Genomic DNA, 16,175 nt, shown 5'->3' with positions numbered 1-16,175 from the left:
TCGATGAGCATGTCGTTTCCATTAGGGGCCCCTATGGATCACCCATATGCGTCCCTCATGGCATGAGGGCGATCCATAAGGGCCCCCACTGGGGGCCATGATTGACAGATTAAAAATTTTTTTTGAAGGTTGACAATTTTTTTCCACATAGTTACATATAAGTACAAAAGATTTGTGCGGTTTTTGAATTTTTAAATCATTAAGCAGATGCCATAACATTTAATTTACCAAAACGTAGAAAAAACCCATGTAAATTTAATGCAAAAATGTCGACCTCCAGAGGCACCCCTTAATATTGCGATAAAGGGTTTTAATTTATGCCAAATTTTTTTATAATTTTTTTCCTTTGCAAACTAGGGGGTGGAATGAATTCGATTCCAAAATGACCACATTAACGACCACCCTAATGATCAATAATAAATAATTAATAATAATAAATTAACTACATTATAATTATTACACGGTGCAACAAAATTTTTTTTTTAATATACTTCTTATGAAACCTATTGGAGGTTGTAGATCACAAAAAACTAAGAAGAATGGTGTATATAAAATTCTCTAAACACCCCTAAATTTTCATTTTAGAGACAGAAAACCATTTTTACGTATGTTTATGCATAAAGACATTTGTAACTTTCTGATTTCTGCACCGATTTCAAATTTTTGTTCATTTTGAAGCTGATAAACAGAGCTTTTTAGCCCATATTCGATATTTTTGTTTAAATTAATATTTATAAGAGAAAAATTAAAAAATGTTCAGAAGTTGTCATTTTTCTCGCAATTTTTCAACTTTAATTTCATCGTTAATTTTAATTTAAACATTTTTTCTTTTGTAGCCCTTTTAAAGCGTATTAAATTCTGCATCCAACGAGCCCTATTTGAATAAATTTTGTAAAAAATTAACTGAATTATTGTAGTTTTTCTCTTTACAGGTCTAGTAGATGATTCAAGAACATTATAGTTTTCTTTTCTTTTTCATTCTTAATTGTTTATGTATAGTATTTGTCAAGTTCCGACAGTTTTTATTTCATGTTAGTCATGATAACAATATGTTTTTTCAACAAATATTAATTTTACAAATGAACTGTAAATGTATGTACAAGAACATGTACATTTTCTTGTATACAAATATTAAATGTTTTTTCTTGTACAAGATCTGATACAAGAAGTAGAATTTATTTTATTTCTGAAAATGCAAAAAATGACAAAAATTTGTAAAACCTTCATAACTTGGAGTATTTTTATCCAATCGTGTTCGTTTACAGTTCAATTGTAAAATTCTTCTTAGTTTTTTGTGACCTACAACCTTCAATAGGTTTCATAAGAAGTATATTTAAAAAAAATTGTAGCACCGTGTTATTAGCGGTAAAAATCAATAATTTTTAAAAAATTCATTTCTATAAAACTCATTACCAAAGGGATATAGAGGGCGCTGATTTCATATTTTTTATGACTCAATAATTAAAAATGGCAGATGTCAAATTTTACTAATTTGATTAATTCCATTAAAACTCATTACTAGGGGGTTATAGAGGGCGCTGATTTCGAAATTTTTATTCACTCAAATATTCAAAATAGCGGATAACAAATTTGGCAAATTCGAATAATTCCTTTACAACTCATTACTAGGGGGTTATAAATAGCACTGATTTCGAATTTCTTATTATCGACTATTTAATATTTTGATCATTAGAAATTTCTACCAGTTGATGTTTCTACCATTTGAATTTTCGATCATTCAAAATGTAGATTTTTTGGAGTGTCGTTCAAATAAAATGTCGACCAATTGGAGATTCCACCGTTTAAAATTTCGAACATGTACAGTATCGTCCATCTACATTAAGGCGTTTCACCGAATAATTTTTTTTCGATTTTCTAAAACCTTAACCTGAATTTAGACTCCTTTAGACCCACAAAATACAGCAGAACCTATCGTAGCCGACATTCGATCACCTCATCGTTTATAATTATGGCTACAGCACGTTCGGCTTTAGAGCCGTACCCTACTTTTATCAACTACGACTTTGTTAAATTATTTTCTGAGAATATTTAAAAAGAACATTGATAATAATCAAAAATATATTTTTTGCATAAATTTTGTACTAAATTTATGCTTCTTTTTTAAAGAAAATTCTACCAAATTTTGTTGTTAAAAAATGTATAAAGATGTATAAAAATTTAGGTTTGCATATATAGCAAATTAATAGTAAACTACTTTATACTTATTTGCTATTTCAGATTTAGAAACTCCTTCTTCTTTTAATTAGTTTATAAATGTGAATTTAGTGCTTATAATAAAACATATATCAAAACGATAACATAACCTATAATAGTATTAGGTGAGAAGCACTTATTGTTACGGCCATGTCTCTCTCCCTACACGTCATTGATGATGTATACGCGTGTGATTGGTTACCCATCGTAGCCGAATTGTCTCCCATATAGTTCGGCTACGATAGGTTCTACTGTATATCAGATTTTTTTTACATTTTTTGAAGGTCATTTAGAGGTCGATATTTTGATTTTTATGGAAAATTTGTGCTTGTTATATAAAATTTTTTTTTTTATTTCTAAGTGTTCAATATTTCCAAAACTATGAACATTACTACTAGAACACAAACTATATAAGAATGGATAAAACCATCCTTATATTTCTTTCTTTCTTTTTTTTTTTTAAACAAAAAGTTTAACTAATTCAAAATAAAAATTAAAAAACAAAAATAATAATAAGTTAAACAATACACTTTTTAAAAAAATTTTTATACAAATATTCATTATTTTAAATAAAATGATAATGATCATTAAGGAGATGGTTAAACATAACCTCCTTAATGAAACTTTATAATTTAAATATAACAGTTTAAACGTAAGTACAGCTCTTTCCAAATTTAATGTAAAAAATAAAAATTTCAAACTTTAATTAAAAATTTTCAACTTGTCATTTTTAGTGTATAATTACTTAATGTAATACTTGATAAGGGTAGCGGCAGCTGCCGAAACGTCGTATCTAATAAACTATTTGTGGTGATGGATTAAAAATCTGGCCTAAAATCTCTTTATTAATTACTACTAGAGGTTACCAAATCAGTAAAAAAAATTGTTCCAATTTAAAAAAATGTTTAAACCTTATATTTATGACCATAAATGAAAAAAACGGTCTCCTTCACGTTCAATGTTACTTTATTTTAATTTAAAGCAATTCTTTTTTAAAATGTTTAAATCAATATAGTCGCTTAGGTCGATATTTCAGTAGTAAAAACGTACTAAAATCAACATAAAGGCCTAATCAGAATAGATTTTTAAACGGAAACGCAATCGTTAACGAAAATGTAAGAATTTCTAAGAGAAGGATAGCAAATATATTTATTCTTCTCTCATTCATTCTTACGTTTCTGTTCATAATTGCGTTCACGTTCAAGAATTTATTCTGCTTAGGCCTCAAGCAACAAAGTCGGTTACCAAAGTTTTTATATCGTACGGCAGTATAACTCCCTAAATTGTCCGCAGAATATTTTCTGCCATATCCATCCCCCCGCCACATTTTCTTTCAAATGCAAACGGAAGTAAACTTTTTTTACATGTACATGTTAGTATACTTACAGGTACCAAAAAAAAATTCCACGTAAAAAAATAAGTGCATATGCACTTATAAATAAGTAAATCTTTCTTTATTTTTGAGTAAAAATCACTTATTTTTAAGTTCATAAGTACATAAGTTTAGACTAATCGGAACTTTATCCTTGAATTTTTAGAAATTGTCAACCGCCATTTCGAATTTTTGAGTGTGAAAATATTTAAAAATCAGCTCCCTCTGTAACCCCCTAGTAATGAGTTGTAGAGAAATTAATCAAATTTTCAAAATTTGTCATCCGACATTTTGAATTTTTGAGTGTGAAAAAATTTAAAAATCAGCTCCCTCTGTAACCCCCTAGTAATGAGTTGTAGAGAAATTAATTGAATTTTCAAAATTTGTCATTTGCCTTTTGGAATTTTTGAGTATATGCAAATTTCGAAATCAGCACCCTCTTTAATTTACTAATGGGTCAAACCATTATATTTCAACTAAAGTGGTCGCTGACTAATTTTTAAAAATTATAATACTTTGCAGGAATGATTTTGAAGTTATCAAGATCACAAAATGAAAAGAATTTTATTAAAAATTTAAATATTTATTGTAAAATATGAATTTAAAGTATATGAGGTGCTAAAAACTGTCAATTTTTTAGCCATTAGAAAATATGCAAAAAAACATAGAATTTACCATAAAAATAAAAAAAAATTATTGGAATTTACTAAGAATGAATAAATTTATCATTATCAATTGATATAATTATTTAAAGATGTGAAGTAATATATAAAATATGATTTCCAAGTGCACCTGTCAAATAACCTAATTTTGCGATTTTTATTCATTAATTATAAAAAATAGAAAACATTAAATTAAATAAAAACTTACCAAATATGAAGTTCTTGCCATAAACTTTTAGAATTTCTTTGCACTTTTCTTCTTTTCTATTCATAAGTATGAAAAATTTAAAAAATAAAATAGCTACTTTGTCTATTTTCACTATTTTTGAAAGTCAATAACTTTCTTGGAGAAAAATGAAAAAATATGGGGTTTCGAAAATTATTTAAATACACACTACATATACATTCACTGAAAATTTCGCATTGGTCCCGAAGCTATTTTCGAAGATAAAGTAAATTAAAAATTTCGTATTTTTTAGGCTATATTGACATGGGTTTTAAAGGTATTAAATCAATGTGAAGTTTGTCGTCACCAGTGAACCACCTTCACATTGATTTAAAATCCATGTCAATATAGCCTAAAAAATACGAAATTTTTAATTTACTTTATCTTCGAAAATAGCTTCGGGACCAATGCGAAATTTTCAGTGAATGTATATGTAGTGTGTATTTAAATAATTTTCGAAACCCCATATTTTTTCATTTTTCTCCAAGAAAGTTATTGACTTTCAAAAATAGTGAAAATAGACAAAGTAGCTATTTTATTTTTTAAATTTTTCATACTTATGAATAGAAAAGAAGAAAAGTGCAAAGAAATTCTAAAAGTTTATGGCAAGAACTTCATATTTGGTAAGTTTTTATTTAATTTAATGTTTTCTATTTTTTATAATTAATGAATAAAAATCGCAAAATTAGGTTATTTGACAGGTGCACTTGGAAATCATATTTTATATATTACTTCACATCTTTAAATAATTATATCAATTGATAATGATAAATTTATTCATTCTTAGTAAATTCCAATAATTTTTTTTTATTTTTATGGTAAATTCTATGTTTTTTTGCATATTTTCTAATGGCTAAAAAATTGACAGTTTTTAGCACCTCATATACTTTAAATTCATATTTTACAATAAATATTTAAATTTTTAATAAAATTCTTTTCATTTCGTGATCTTGATAACTTCAAAATCATTCCTGCAAAGTATTATAATTTTTAAAAATTAGTCAGCGACCACTTTAGTTGAAATATAATGGTTTGACCCTAATAATAAGTTTTAATGGAATTAATCGAATTTTCAAAATTTGTCATCCACCATTTTGAATTTTTGAGTGAATTAAAAATTAGAAATCTGCGCCCTCTATAACCCCCTAGTAATTAGCTTTAATGGAATTAATCGAATTTTTAAAATTTGTCTTCTGCCCTTTTGAATTTTTGAGTGAATGAAAAATTCGAAATCAGCGCCCTCTATAACCCTCTACACGAAAAAAAATATTGTGCTAAATTTACATGAAGCACTGCTGCTCTTTTCGCTAGACTTTATGTGATGTAAAAATCGTTTTTAAAACAAGAAATTCTTTCATGAAAACGTGTATTCAGTACATGAATTTACTTCTTGCGGTGAAGGAAAGGTATATACTAATTCAGTCCCATCACTATACTCTAAACATTTAAAACTCATGAAAGAAATGCTCTCCACCTCCATATGTAAAATTTGCTTGCAAATGGGACTAGACCCGTGAGACATGCGCACTTCATTTGTATCTCAATTGCAAGAAGTCCATCCGAAAAGCGCATAGATTTCGAGCAAATTTTATATTGAGAGGTGGAAAGCATTTATAGTATGATTTTAATGAAATCGGGCTACATGTTTTAACCTTTTTTCACATTAAAGTAAGGGATACTATGAACGCATGGATTTTCCCAATAAGAGCACGTCTCACATGATGTAATTAAACGGACGATAAATGCTAGTGTGTTATAAGCACCACTTTTTTCCGTGTAGTAATGAGTTTCAATGACAATAGTTTATTTTTAAAAAATTGTTATCCGCTATTTTGAATTTTTTAGTGAATAAAAATTTCGAAATCAGCGCCCTCTATAACCCTTTAGTAATGAGTTTTAAAGAAATGAATTGAATTTTTTAAAAATGATTGATTTTTACCGCTAATAATAATTATAATGTAGTTAATTTATTATTATTAATTATTGAGCATTAATTATAATTTTTTTCTTTAAAGTCTTAAAAGCAATTCTATTATTCGACTTATTTCTGAATAATACATTTAAATTGTGGGGATTGTAGTATGATAAGTGTGAGTCCACAACGTTTCTTTCTCTTGCGTTGAGAAAGATGGGACTACAACGACTTTTTTCTTACACAGCGAGTGAGAGAGGAGATGTGCGTGCGTTTAATGGAGCGGTCACACCTCGCCTGCAGGAGCAGTTGCCAATGGAAACCGTGTAAGAGTAAGAGAGATCGAAAATCTTCTATCTCTCTTACTCTTACACGGTTGCCATGGGAAACTTCTCCTGCAGCCGAGGTGTGACCGCTCCATTAAACGCACGCACATCTCCTCTCTCACTCGCTGTGTAAGAGAAAAGTCGTTGTAGTCCCATCTTTCTCAACGCAAGAGAAAGAAACGTTGTGGAAAAAAAGAAACCTCGGCTGCAGGAGAAGTTTCCCATGGCAACCGTGTAAGAGTAAGAGAGATAGAAGATTTTCGATCTCTCTTACTCTTACACGGTTTCCATTGGCAACTGCTCCTGCAGGCGAGGTGTGACCGCTCCATAACCGCGTTGTATAATTTTGTACAGTTGCGTCTGGAACCACGACATGAGTGTCACGAAATTTGATATAGCAATAAATCAAATTTAATTCATTATTAATTATTTTATTTAACCCCTCATAATTGTAGAACACGTGTTAGTGGTGATTCCCTTCTACATAAGTCTTAGTTAATAACATTTTAAATATTTATTTACTCAGAATCCCACATTGGTGACCCCGACGTGATGTGGAAAGAATTGATAAAAATCCGATCGATCCGGATCTTAATCAGTGAAAGTGGCTGTGGATTAAATCAAGAAAAAATATTAGAAGATTTCGGCACGAAAAAGTAAAAAAATTGCCCATATTTCGAAGAGAATTTCGGAGCTCGGTTTCGAAGGACGCTACGCTATTTCTCATCATTGGAGACGGCATCACATTTTCAATCACCTTCATTTCTTTTTCCAATTTAAAGCCAATCAAGATTTCCCGAATCCCACAAAATGTCTCGAACGCTGGCATCTGTCGGTACACTTCATCAACTTGCGATTTGCTGTCGGTATATACTGTTCCAGTATAGATTGTTTTAGAGAACTATTAATCATTTAATTTGAATAATTATTCAATGATAATTTCACTTTTTTATTACATAATTACATTTATCCACTATTTTTTACTACTTTTTACATATTATTTGTATACATTTACTTTTTTTTGTTTATATACAGACAAAATCTTTACCAGTTTCATAAAAATATACTTTACTTTAAATTATTTTTTTCACTTATTTTTTAATAATCCAATATAAATAGTGTATCTATTGATTCATGAACACTTTTTCTATACATTCTAATACTTACTTAACCTTATTTTGATATTTAAACTGTAAAAATAATCAAAAAATCAAAACGTCGGCTCCCCGACGCTTTCCCGACGTTTAAACGTCGGCTAAACTCGCAACCTATCTGCTAGGGGATGAATATATCCGTAACTCTCTTTCTCCTTAAGTCGGTTCTCCAATGAACACGCTTGTAAGTGAACGTGAACGTGCTGACGTCACAATCTTCTGCAAATAAGTGGCGTCAGCACGGAACGTACACGTTCACGTACAAACCTGCCCATTGTAGAACTGACATCAGGCCGATTTCAGAATGAAGACGCACACGGTGCGCGGGAACGAGCTTAGAAATTGACAAAAATGACGACAAAATCTGATAGTGCCATCTTTTTTATCACTTAAAATTATGTAAGAAAATGTTTTTCCCAAAATCTAAATCGCAGAGTTTCGCGTTTTTTAAATCATTTTGTAAAAAAAATAACTTTTTAACACTAAATCTTTTTTAATGATTTAAACTTTTTTATATATAGATGATTAAGATTAATTATTCTTATTGTAGCATAAATTTTGAATTTGGTTATAAAATACAAAAGTTAAACTTTTTATAGATGACAAAAGAGATCAGGAGCTACTGCTCAAATTTAAACACCGCTAAAATCCAGGGTGGCCAGTGGACCGGGAAACCGGGAAAACCGGGAAATGACAGGGAATTTGTTTTGACCTGGAAAAACCGGGAAATGACAGGGAATTTTTACCTTGACCGGGAATTTTGAAATTTTTTATTAAAAAGTATTTTATTTAATTCAAAAATTGTTGAAAGAAAAAAAAGCTTTGATCTTAGAAAATGCTCGCAAGTGTACAGAAGACATTGATTTAGAACTTAAACAATTAAATAACCAAACTTGATTTTTAACTGAATACGTATCTGAACGTATCTTTAATTTAAAATATATATATATATGTTTATCTTAAAACTCAAAGTATTAAGATGTTAAAATATTGAATGTGATATTAAAAATGTAGTTTTTAAAAGTTAACTTCTAGTTTAATTGAAAAGAGATACAAATATCTACGAAAAAGTTTATTTTATTAAAAAAATATATAGTATGTGTTTATTATAAACATTAAGTAAGAAACAAAATGTGATAAACGTGATAAAACGTTTTTTTTAATGTATATTACGTATTTATACAGGGTGTTCCAAAAGTATGGAAACTTGCAAATATCTCGAAAAGTACGAATTTTTGTAAAAAATGTTCAAGACAAAAGTTATTCCAAACAAAAAGATGTACATCTTTGAAACCAAAAAATTGGGCCCAGAGCCCAATGTTGGGCCCTACAATGAAAAAAGTGGTTTTCTTAAATGAGACCACTAACTTTCAGTATCAAATTCGTAATCCCCATGAAATTCTGCGTTCAGACATGTGGTATAAGTGCCCAAAATATTGGGCCCAATCCAAGATATTGGGTCCAAAATTTATCAACAGATAAATAAATTTTAAAAAATCGCATCTTGGAGGGATTTTGAGATCACAGGATTAGAAATTGGAAGCTAATTTTCAAATTGTACACAAAGCCCAATGCAAGATTCCGCGGCCCAATGTGAGGCCTACAGTAAAAAAATTAGTTTCCTTCCATTTCGTAATCGTTATGAAATTCTGGGCTTAGACTTGTGGTACAAATTCCAAAAATATTGGGCCCTCACATTGGGCTGCAGAATCTTACATTGGGCTCTATGCTCAATTTCTAATCCTGTAATGTCAAAATCCCTCCAAGATGCGATTTTTTAAAATTTATTTATCTGTTGATAAATTTTGGACCCAATATCTTGGATTGAGCCCAATATTTTGGGCACTTATACCACATGTCTGAACGCAGAATTTCATGGGGATTACGAATTTGATACTGAAAGTTAGTGGTCTCATTTAAGAAAACCACTTTTTTCATTGTTGGGCCCAACATTGGGCTCCGGGCCCAATTTTTTGGTTTCAAAGATGTACATCTTTTTGTTTGGAACAACTTTTGTCTTGAACATTTTTTACAAAAATTCGTACTTTTCGAGATATTTGCAAGTTTCCATACTTTTGGAACACCCTGTATGTTTTATGTTTAATAAAGAGTCAATATTCAATAAATTTATAGAATAATTTTTTTGGGAATTTTCCTTTATAACCGGGAAAAATAATTCATGACCGGGAAATGACCGGGAAATGACCGGGAATTTTTTTTGGTGAAAAAAACGGCCACCCTGAAATCTCATGGAAGGCGGCAATTTGAAAAACTGAATTTTTGCACCTATTTCTTAAGAAAAATTTTAGGTTCCGGTAGCAGTTCGAAGTACCAAATTTAGGTACTTTATTTTTACCCCAAAATGAAGGGTTTAAGGGAAAAAATTGAGGCCCTGAGTTAAAACATGATATGCCTTGTTTTTAGACTAACTTGACTGGACTACAAGTAAATTACCATGTCACGCGGTGTTTAAATTTGAGCAGTAGCTCATGATCTCTTTTGTCATCTATAAAAAGTTTAACTTTTGTATTTTATAACCAAATTCATAATTTATGCTACAATAAGAATAATTAATCTTAATCATCTATATATAAAAAAGTTTAAATCATTAAAAAAGATTTAGTGTTAAAAAGTTATTTTTTTTACAAAATGATTTAAAAAACGCGAAACTCTGCGATTTAGATTTTGGGAAAAACATTTTCTTACATAATTTTAAGTGATAAAAAAGATGGCACTATCAGATTTTGTCGTCATTTTTGTCAATTTCTAAGCTCGTTCCCGCGCACCGTGCGCAGACGCATCCCAATGCTAATTTGAATGGGGATGCGTCTGCGTTTGCGTCTCCATTCTGGAATGGGCCTCATGGAGCGTCTTTAATAGGAATATTTATTAAATGTACCAAAAAAATGTTCTTAAAGCCTATTGAACCACTTTAAGTAGTAAAATCTACTACTTACATCTTGAGTTGTATTAATATTTTTAAATTGAGGTAATACAATCACAAAATGTCATTCAACCAATTACACTTTTAATTGGTTTAACTATTTTTATATAGTTAATAGAACCGTTTAAATTCAGTTAAGGACCTATTGTACTACTCAGAGTAGTTAAAAAGTAGTAAAACCTACTAGTTTTTTTTCAGTGTATTAATGTCATTAAAAATAGTTAAATTAATTACACAATACACACACATAGTTAAAGTAAGTACAAAAGTAGTTACTTTAAGAGGGGAGCTTCAGTTAAACGACCTTCTCTTCAAGAATTTAATAGAGAAAACTAAAAGAATTTAATAAAATGAGTTAAAGTATATTACATAAATAAGGTTTAAGGGGTTAGTACCACATCGCAGTGACTTTTCTTAAGTACTTTTTTTTATTACAAAATTTATTTTATTTACTTCAATCTTTTTATATCTAAAGGAAGTTCCTTTTTCTAGAAAATTCCCCCTTACACGACAGGATACATTATATACATGTATATATGTGACAGTCCCCGAGAGAAGGGACCTTAGCTCACCAGAGGTCAATATTGAGTTTTATATGGTAAATGATAGATTTTGAATTGCTTTTTCACATGCAAAAGTCAAAAACTGATTAGGATAATTGCTTTTGACACAATAACATTTTGAAGATGGGTATGTCAAGCGCATTTCGAGGCGGATTGTGGCACTCAAGAAATCAGCCCCACTACTTTACTTACACAACTATACTCTCGCGTACGTGAGACCCGAAGATACACGAAGTAGACGAAGCTCACGTATACAGAAACACAACGTTGTGTTAGTGTGGTGGGGGAACTTTTCAGAAGTTCCGCCCCACTCTTCGAGTTCCGCGTTTCTGCTTCTTCTTCAAACGCTTGCCCTGTGAAATTCGTTTTGGTGAGCTAAGGTCCCTTCTCTCGGGGACTGTCACATATGCTCTTATATACATATTTATGTACATATATATGTAATTTTATATATATTTATATAGGTACTAGGGGTGCTTCGCTACCCTGCGCGCTTCGCTACCCTGCGCGCTTCGCTACCCTGCGCGCTTCGCGCGCCAACCCTCTATTTTTTATTGGTTTTGTAGATGTTTGAGTTAATGTTTAGACAATTTCTGGAATTTAAAACTATTATTAATATTTTATTATTTATTTCTTTAAATGTTATTTACGATTTTTATTAACAACAATTTTTATTATTTTCAATTTTCAAAACAAAATTTATCTAATTTTTTTTATTTTGCAGCTAAAATTTGACCTACATTTAAGGTTATGTTTGTTTTTTGGTCATTTTCCTTCAAAATTTGACCTAAATTTTGAGGTTATGCTTGTTTCTTGGTCGTTTCCCGACAAAATAACTTAACCTAAAAATTTAGTTCAATTTCGGCGGAAAATCCACCTATCCTTTAACGTAAGGAAGGAGGGGTGGCTTGCGACTATATTCACAGTCTTGAAACGAACAAAACCTTTAAATTCAGGTCATTTTTGGCAGGAAATCTACCTCCACTTGCGGCTATATTGAAAGTCTTGAAATGAACATAACCTCATAATTTATGTAATTTTTGACGGGAAATACGGAGAGAAATGAGGGAAGGGGGAACGACTTCCTGCTCTATTTTGAGTCTTGAAACAAACAGAACCTCAGAATTTAGGTTTTTTGACATATCGTGTCGTGTCAAAATTCCGAGCGATTACAAACGATAATCTCGGTTTTGCATGGTTGATTAATTATAAATTGTAAATAATTTAATGTACACATTCTACTATGACGGAAGAAAATATGGATAGTAGTAATACTAAAAAAAGATCTGCCTCGAAGTAAATAATTATTATTTATATTTCAAAATGCTTAAAGATACTATTTTATGTTTTTAAATAACCTTGAAAATAAAAATTATTCAAAAATAATAAAAAAATAATGATAATAATAATATTAAAATTATGTAATTGATAACTATATTTAACCTATTATTATTCAGTGAAGAATTTCATTTGGAGCCTGGTCAGATTAATTTTTCGTCGAGTGCAAAAAAGAAGAAAGAAGTAATGATGGAAGTATTTGAATTCGGACATACAGAAGAAAATGATAAATTCGCGAAGTGTAAATGATGTTTAGAAAAAGATAAAACAATCAAAATAATTAAAATGAAAGATGGAAACTATGCACCTTAAACTATACCATAAGGAATATTTCACCAAGGCTTTTCCAGATAAATCGCCAGCTACGTCAGAAGTAATAATTAAACTTTATAAATGAATTAAAATAGTATTATTATAACTAAATAAAATATTAAATAAAATTAATAAACTTTAATGAATAAATACAATATAATAGTAAAACATTTAAAACAATACTTTTTTAAGTTAAATTTATCAGTATATTAAAGTTAATAAAATTAAAGCAATAAAAACTAAAATTTTTAACGTTTAATAGTTATCAAAAATTAAATATTTTATTCAAAAAACATTATTAAGCTAGAAAATAGTCACACTTTTGAATGTCAAATGATATAGAACGTACATTTTAATCAATAAATAATGATAAATGTTTTACTATTTTAAAATTATAAAAAACATTTAACTTTTAATATTGTTTAGACGTTTAACCAAAGAAAACTAGAAGACATGACTGTTGAATTGATTTCAAGAAAATATTTGCCTATAAATTTTTTCAACGATGAAATAACACAACAATATTTTAGCTATTTGAATAAGAATGCCGTATTGCCTAAACGTAATCAGCTGCGAATAATGATTGATCAAAAATTTACGGACTTACAAATAAAAGTGAAAGAAATATTACAAAAAATCTCGTCTAAAATATCTTTTACTGTAGATGGATGGACTTCCATAGCACAAAAATCATTCAATGGAATAACAGGTTAAATACTACATTAATTATTATATGATATTATATTATTTTAATTATAAATGTTAAATATAAACATAATGTATATAATTTCAACTGATTCGAAAGATCATACATTAATTAAATATTTTTATAGTTATTTAATATAAATAAAAATTTAGCCTTGAAACTTTAAGATCGGTCCTAATTCCTTTTATAACTTATTTTTTAAACATAATTTATAATAAAAATAAAAAATATAAAAGAAAATATAAAGTTCACATTTTCTAATACAGTTCTTATTAATAATGTTTTTATTTAAGCTTCATTTAATATTTAATCTAAATTTCATTAAAAGTGGTTTAATTAATTAATTTTATATTAATTTGTAAATTGTAAATAAAAAATAAATAAAGTAAAAAAATTGTATGTAAAATAAATAATTTAATTATAGGACACTACATTGATGACAAATGGAATCTACAGTCCATAACGTTAGATTTGATTCCATCATACGGAACAAATACTGGAAAAAGTACCGCAAATTCTTTTCATAAATTTCTAAAGGAGAATGGTTTAGAAAATAAAGTACAGGGGATTACTTTGGATAACGACTCTTCTAACTCAACCTTTATTTCTGAATTAAAATCACTCTTAAATCTGGATATTTCTTCCGAAGATTTGCATTTTAAATGCTTCGCACATATTTTGAATTTAGCGGTCCAAGATTTATTAAAGGAGTTAAATTTACAAGTAGATACTGACTTTGAAATTGAAAGCGAGGTAGAAGAAGAATTGGACGATTACCAAAATGATCATGGTGACGATCACGACAATGATGATGATCACGAAAATGATGGCGATCACGACAATCATTTTAATAATGACGATCACTACAAAAACAATGATCAGGAAAGTGAAAATGATATTGACATACCAAATGATGCTTCACCAGTAGCAAAATTAAAAACATTATTTATAAAATTGTAGTATTTAGAAAAATTACAAGAAAAATTAAAGTGTTGTTGTGATACTGTAGGAATTAAAATGCTAACATCCACAATTGATGTAAAAACTCGTTGGCACTCGACACACGATATGATCGATAAAGCTTTAAAGCTTAAAAAAGCGTTGATTTTATTGTGCGAAACTGATCCGCTGTTTTACAATTTAAAGATATTAGAATCTGATTGGGATCTTCTTGAGTCTGTCGTAAAATATTTACGATATTTTAAGAGTTTATCAAACTTATTATGTGGTGAAAAATATGCCACTCTTCCTATTGTTGTCGTTGGCTTCAACATGTTGGTTGATACTCGGGTTGATAAAATTGTAAATGAACTCGCAAATCTTAAGACTAAATCAAATAAAAATGTAACTGATCTAAGGATTCAAGGTGGTCTTCAGTCAGCTTATGAAAAACTGATGAAACATTACCAGAAAACCAATTGGATTTATTGTGCAGTCTTACTACTCGATCCTAGACACAAAGAGGAAACATTTTATTTAACCAAGTGGGGAAAAGAATTGGCCAAAAGGTCTATCAAAAAGTTTGAAGACATTTATAAGAATAAATATTATCAAAAGGAAGTAGAGACAACAAGTGAATTTCAACCTAATAATGAGATAAATGATAATATCGATGATGACTTTGATCCCTTAGCTCTTTTCTCATCTGAAATTCCAAGCAAACGATTAAGAAATAGCAGCTCATCTACCCAAAAAGAAGGAAAATGGCGAGAAGAACTTGATGTTTACTTGAATATGAATCGTGCAGATAAAAGTACTGACATTTTAGAATGGTGGCAAAATCACGAAGAACAGTATCCAAATTTATCTAAAATGGCCCCAGATTTTTTAAGCATACAAGCAACTTCGGTACCCGTAGAGCGACTTTTCTCTAGGTGTTCCCTAACAATCCGCAAACATCGAAATAAACTTGGAAGCAATACATCCCGTCAGCTAATTTGTTTAAATAGCTGGACAGCCCGAAAAGAGTTTTCATCTTTTAGCTCATTGCAATAAAATAAAATTTTTATTGTAGGCTTTCTCAACTATGTTTTAAATATGTTCATTAATGATTGTTCATTTTGCTCCAATATAATTATTATACTCTTTTCTTTTGATTTGTAATTTATTAAGAAAATAAAATTTAAAAAAATGTAATTTAAGTTAGAAATACTGTTATTGCATTTTTTAAAACAAAGTATCCTTATAAAATATTTTGTTATATTTAATTTATTAATTATTAGAAAAAATCTTTAATTTTAATGGAATAAAAATTTGATTCTTATCTGCAATCTTTTAAAAATATAAATTTCACATTTTCTAATGCTTCTATTTTATTTCATTTAAAAAATAACTAAGAAAACATAAGTTTAATGTTGAAAATTCATTTTAGAAAATACGACTTTAAATAATCATTTTTCATATTACACTAAAAAAATTATTCAATACAATATAGACTACAATCGAT

General features: G+C 29.0%; 2 protein-coding genes across 2 annotated transcripts in view; one reads left to right on the top strand and one right to left on the bottom strand.

The window, feature by feature from the left end:
- Window positions 1-16,175, top strand: part of LOC127279582 (homologous-pairing protein 2 homolog) — a 261,519-nt gene that overhangs the window by 103,519 nt on the left and 141,825 nt on the right. The gene's annotated exons all lie outside the window — the stretch shown is intronic.
- LOC127279581 (splicing factor 3B subunit 2) overlaps window positions 1-16,175 on the bottom strand; it is a 185,175-nt gene that overhangs the window by 96,854 nt on the left and 72,146 nt on the right. The window lies entirely within an intron of this gene.

The sequence above is a fragment of the Leptopilina boulardi genome, unplaced genomic scaffold (genome assembly GCF_019393585.1).
Source record: "Leptopilina boulardi isolate dan_hultmark-lab unplaced genomic scaffold, ZJU_Lbou_2.1 LbouV2_218, whole genome shotgun sequence".
In the NCBI taxonomy this organism is placed as follows: domain Eukaryota; kingdom Metazoa; phylum Arthropoda; class Insecta; order Hymenoptera; family Figitidae; genus Leptopilina; species Leptopilina boulardi.
This window is presented reverse-complemented; position numbering and strand designations above follow the sequence as displayed.